Genomic DNA, 5751 nt, shown 5'->3' with positions numbered 1-5751 from the left:
CAAGAGGTCATCTCAGAGTGGCTTCATTACCAAGCAGTTGGCTTTTCAATTATGCAAACACATATTTACTGAACATCTCCTATTTGCCAGACACTTTAGACAGGCTGGGCTGCCTGGAAGTAGATTCTGAGCTAGATTCTTAGGAACTTTCCTAGAAAGTGTGCCCTTGGAAAAAAGGGGGGAGATAGCAAGATAAGGCAGAGGGACTGTTAGATTGCAATGCAGACACAAGGACTCAAGTTTGGCTCCATGGGGAGTTATGAAGTTTGGCAGAGCCTTCCATGATGAGGTAAGGGGGCTAGGTCTTCTGTGCTTACATTAACTCATCGCTGACTATAACTACTCTGGACAATGAGCCCGGGAGGCAGATTTCTGTCTCTGCAGGAAATTTCTGGAGACAGTTTGAAGTCCAGCTGGCCATAGAGACACCATCCTGGGAATGGAGTTTTTGAGCCTCAAAGGGGAACCTGGTGGCACAGCAAGATGCCTGCTGGCCTAAGCAGGGCACATTCTGTGCTCACAGGCATTTGTGATGGACAGGGGTGGAATTACACAAGCGTTCAGGTGACGATAGTTTTGAGTGGCACTTGGGAGGTGGTGGGATCTCCTGATGGTTTAAGCATTTGCCAAGGATAATGGCAGTGAAGAAAATCAGATTTGGGAAGTATTTGTATTGGGTATTAAAAGATTCTGAGCTTGAGGATCTTCATTATTCTTAAGTTAAACGATGAAGATTTAAGTCTGTGGTGGGTACAGGGGGCTTCTTTTGTACAGACCTCTAGAGTAGGACATTGGACTAGAAGCTAAATAAATGAGTCCCTATGGCTAAATAATGCTCTCTGGCCCAGTGTTGAGACTCAGAATCAGTTTGCTTGTTTTGTTCTTCAACTCTAGAAGTTCCAGAAAACACCGCCGAAGAGATCATGGCCATTGGTATCTCTGGCCTCAGTTCCTGTGGCTCTGGATCTGCTTGGGTATCAAGAGGACAAGCTGCAGCTGCTCCAGGGCCAGAATGGTTACTGTGCTCCAGGCACTGGAGTGCCCGCTGGCTCCCCTGCAGGGAGCTGTGCCTTTCCACTCCATAACACATTGCTCAAGACTCTTATGGAGTGAGAGGAATGGCTTCCTCCAGCCAAAAACAGCTGAGGAAGCATTTAGCAACTAGGTGAAGACCTAAAGGGAATTCTGCATGCAAGTGCTGCTCTGGGAGGGGAGTTCCTAAGTGGCTGCATCTCTCAACTCCTCTGCCAGATGGACAGAGGCCTTTTACCCCTGGCTCTTAAGGGTCCAGAGTCATGGCAGCAATTACTGTCCTTAAGGAGTCACCTGCAGTCTCCTGGTTACCCAAGTCAGCCAGCAGGCTCATGGCAATACCTTTCACTCGGGAATGGAGCAGACATGGAAAACAGGCCTGGGTTACTGACCTAGTCAGGGACAAGAGGTCCAGATGGTGGAGGACTGGTGCATGCTGGGATACCATGGGCAGTAGAAGGGGGTAAGGAAAGGGAGTGTCCTTATGAATAAGGACACTTAGACCAAAGTCAGACTTTACTAGCATTCTCATGAGGCCAACAGGTTTGGTTATTTGTTCATTGGTGAGGTGTGTGCCATTATGACTGGCTTTACAGCTTATTGTGTTAAGCAAGGTTGTAGAAACGTCTTCAAAACAGACATGAAAACAGAAACCTAGGTGCTTTTATGAAGGCAGAGGCTTGCCATTGGAGCCCTGATCTCAGCATTGGAGGCTCTGCTGTGACCTCCGAAGTTCTCAAGTGGTCTGCACTGAAGCCACTACTCCTGCCAACCCATGCAATGTCCACAGCCCAGTCAGTACCAGATCATAGTGGCTGTGTTTTCCTGAGTGACAGTGGGATCAAGAGGACACAGGTGCTACCCATGTAGTGTACAGGTTCTTAAACACTTTTCAGGTATCAATACCTGGACACAACGGTCCATCCTCTCCCCAACTCTTGTTCCCCCTCCACGCCTTTCTTGGGGTTGGCTGGCTTTCTTCTTTGCCATAGACAGAATTATTTTCTGTTCTCTGATGCCTGTCCCTTCTAGTAAATGCCAATAAAACTAACCCATGTAGAGAGTTGATATTAGTGGTGAGCTTTCTGCATCCTCATGATGGCTTCGAAAGGCCTACGTAACCTCTTCTTAAAGGAACAATGAATGGAGGCACAGAGGGCCACATGGCTGGTCCACTGCTGAAACTTAGGTCACCTGATATCCCAACACCTGCTTTCTCCAACCTCCTCCTATGCAGCTATGTTTATGATTCATCTTCCAGTTGTGGCTGTTACCATGGAGCTTCATTGATACTTTCTAGCTTAGGGGAAGGGGCCTGGTGTCTCATGAATCCTAAGGGAAATAAATAAAACCTCTGTTTCTAACAAGTCTTATTTTACAGTATTGAGTATCCTAAGTTTACTCAATCTCAGTCAATTCTTAGGAAAGAACTATTATGTGTTCACGTTGTGTGTGTGTGTCTATGTGTGTGTGTGTGTGTGAGGGTGCACATGTGTGTGTGGAAGCCAGAGGCCAACATCAGGTGCTTTCCTTAGTTCCTCTCTGCCTCATCTGAGACAAATTCTCTCACTGAACCTAGAATTTACCAGTTAGCTAGATTGATGGGCTAGTGAGCTACTTGTTTGTCCCTTAGCCTCCCACCACTGGGTCATGGGTGCACACTACTGCACTCTCATTTTTTACATGGGTTTTGGGATCCAAACTTAGGTCGTCATGGTTGTGTAGCAAGCACTTTAGCCATTGAACCATCCTCCCAATCCTCTGAGAAGGATTACTGCTTTGAAAATTCCTGTGCCATTCTCTTTGGAAAGCTTGGCCATTCTGACTTATCTGAGAAGTACCACTTCAGAGTATCCTCCGTTGATCCAATCTCTCTCTCTCTCTCTCTCTCTCTCTCTCTCTCTCTCTCTCTCTCTCTCTCACACACACACACACACACACACACACACATACACACTCACAAACATACACAGACAGACATATACATAGACACATATGTACTATGTACACAGACACACACATACAAAGACACACAGATACACACACACATACACACAGATACATCATCATCACCATCATCATCATCATCATTATCATCATCATCATCATCATCATCCCACCCACACTGCCTACAAGGTCTCCCAGGGTTAGGTAGGCAAACATAAAGTGGTTGGTGAGCTTCCATGTTTTTTCATTTCTACTAGCATGTTGGCCACTAGGCCATTTAACCTTACAAAAACCTCCAGCTCACTTCATCATGGTTATGAATCTGCAAAGCCAGAAAGTCAATGTTATGGATACAAGGTTCACCTCCAGTGATCTATTTAAGCAATTTCTCATAAGTATAACTGGTATGTAGGACTGAAGACCATTTCTGGAATCTGGCTGCAAGGAAGCCTTGGAATTTTAGTTTTTCTTATTTTTCAACTTATGTGTTTGTTCCTGTGTAGCTCTTAGCAGACAAGTGTCCAGTTTTCAACACTTATACTCTACCAGTTTCATACTGTAAGTATAGTTTGTGTGTGTGTGTGTGTATGTGTGTGTAAGATGGGAGAAGTTGTAGATTTACAATGGATCCTGTTCAACAGGCATTAGTGACAAGTTACAAGGACACAGTGATGTAACATGCACACTTGCTTCTCTAAGTCAGGGACAGCCTGCTCACATTCTCATCTCACTAGCCAAAGCCCTCACACAGCCCACCAACCTTTAAAGGGGAAGGGTGATGTTCGATTAGGAGGGTGCACCCTTGTTGCTCCGCTGGGATGGCTCACACTCCTCCATGGCCATGTTTTCTTCCATGTGCTGAAGATACTGAAAAATTTTTCACTTACATTGTCTTATGGGAAAAAAAATGCTAACACAGTTCCCAAAGGCAAAATTCTAATCATGCTTTGCAGTCTTTCTAAGTCTGGTATGATTTGCTGGGCTGGAAACAGCATCTAAGTTTGTATAAAAATTCTGTCTATCATTCTTGCATTTAGGAGGGAAGGAGAGGCTCAAGAGGCTGGCTCTGGAGTTTTTTCTGCTTTCTTGGTAATCATTTCCAAGGAAGGACAGTGCTCCTGGATTCCATTAGATTACTGCATGAGCAGGACCTAAAATCATCTCCTGAACCTGACCGCAAGGAAACCTGGGAATTGTAGTTTCTCTTTTCAATGATACACGTGCCCCTGGGTAAGTCCAGGGACCAATGCGGTTGCCCAATTCCCTATACTCCTCAGGTGTCCACCCTCTCTGGATGTTTTCTGTGACTTCTACTTTCATTCTGCCTTGAAGGCACTTCTAACTCCTTTGAGTCCTTATGTTACCTGTATCTGCCCCCAGCACTCCCTCTTTGTCTTATCAGTGTTTTATAAATACCTCACTCCTCCACCAGGATGTGAGCTTCCTGATATGCTAGGAAGCTGGTTTGATTAATCTAAAACTAGAGTAGACTTTATTAAGTATTTCTGAACGGTTCAAAGAGCAAATCTCCATGGTTTCCCTAAGAGTCTTTCTGTGGGAAATGCTTAAGATCTCTTAAGTGAAAGATGGCACATGGATGGTCAGATTACAGAATAGTTTGAATGTGTGCAGAGGTCAGTTGGCATCCCACAGGGAGAATGAACAAGCTTATTCTCCTCCAGAGGGATCTTGATGGACAAATTCTCACATCCTAGTTCTTAGAACAGAGGGAGCCAAATGGGAGTGAGGATGACTCAGAGAAACATGAGTCTGCAAACAGATGGCCGCACCCTGCTGTGGTGAGCAGTTCACCTAGATGCATGTGTACATCAATATATTTTGGTCAGGATTTAACTCTTTGGTAAAGAAGTAAGCTTCACTGGGTCAGGGTTCTGGGATGTTTCTACTTCATTGACAATCTTCATGGTCAAGGCTGATCATGTGGGAGAAAGGAACAGTAGAGGATTTTGTAAATGCAATGGGCACCATGTGTCTTGGCTTACCATGTGAGAGGTCTCCTTGGTTGAGGCAGGGGATCACTGCAAGTCCTCAGGTCCTGCAAGGGGTCAGCAAGCCATGACAGCTGGAGCCAGAGTAGTACTACCCACACTAGAATAAATCACAGCTTTCACCCCCCCAGCCCCCAAACACACACACACAAACACACACACACACACACACACACACACACACACACACACACACACACACACACGAGAGGAGACCCAAGCATAACCTCATCCTTCCAGATAGCAGGAGAATAAATGTGGAATTCTTATACCTTCTAGATCCTTCTGGGTGGTCTTGAAGACAAGGTGGGGAGACAAGGAGATAGAGAAGGGTGGACATGTGGCATGATCATCATACACTGTGGCATGAGGCACACACATATCTCCCTTTCTTATGAGCTAAAGCAGACTTGATCTACTATTTTATTTTACCTCTGGCTCAACATAAGGTATAGGGGAATGGGTTCTCTGCTGGGTTACTTTGGTGGCGTTTTCTGAATTCAGACCTCTCTGTCTTAGTCTTCCTTTACTATCGACTCAAGAGAAATCTAAGTTTGATGAAGTGAACATCTCCACTCCAGAAGAGCAGCAAACAGTGGCCATTGTAGCTTCATGTAAGCTAGATAAGATCACCAGTCCAGTAGAAGGTGGTGCGTTCATGACCTTTGAGTAGATGAGCCACTGTCTTCCAAAGTTGCCATGTAACTAGGCATGCCATGTTAGAATCTAGTGCTATGCAATGATGCTCAGTCACCAAAAGAGT

Source organism: Mus musculus, chromosome 17, assembly GCF_000001635.26.
Source record: "Mus musculus strain C57BL/6J chromosome 17, GRCm38.p6 C57BL/6J".
Lineage (NCBI taxonomy): Eukaryota > Metazoa > Chordata > Mammalia > Rodentia > Muridae > Mus > Mus musculus.
The sequence above is the reverse complement of the archived record's forward strand: the minus strand, read 5'-3'. Positions refer to the sequence as shown.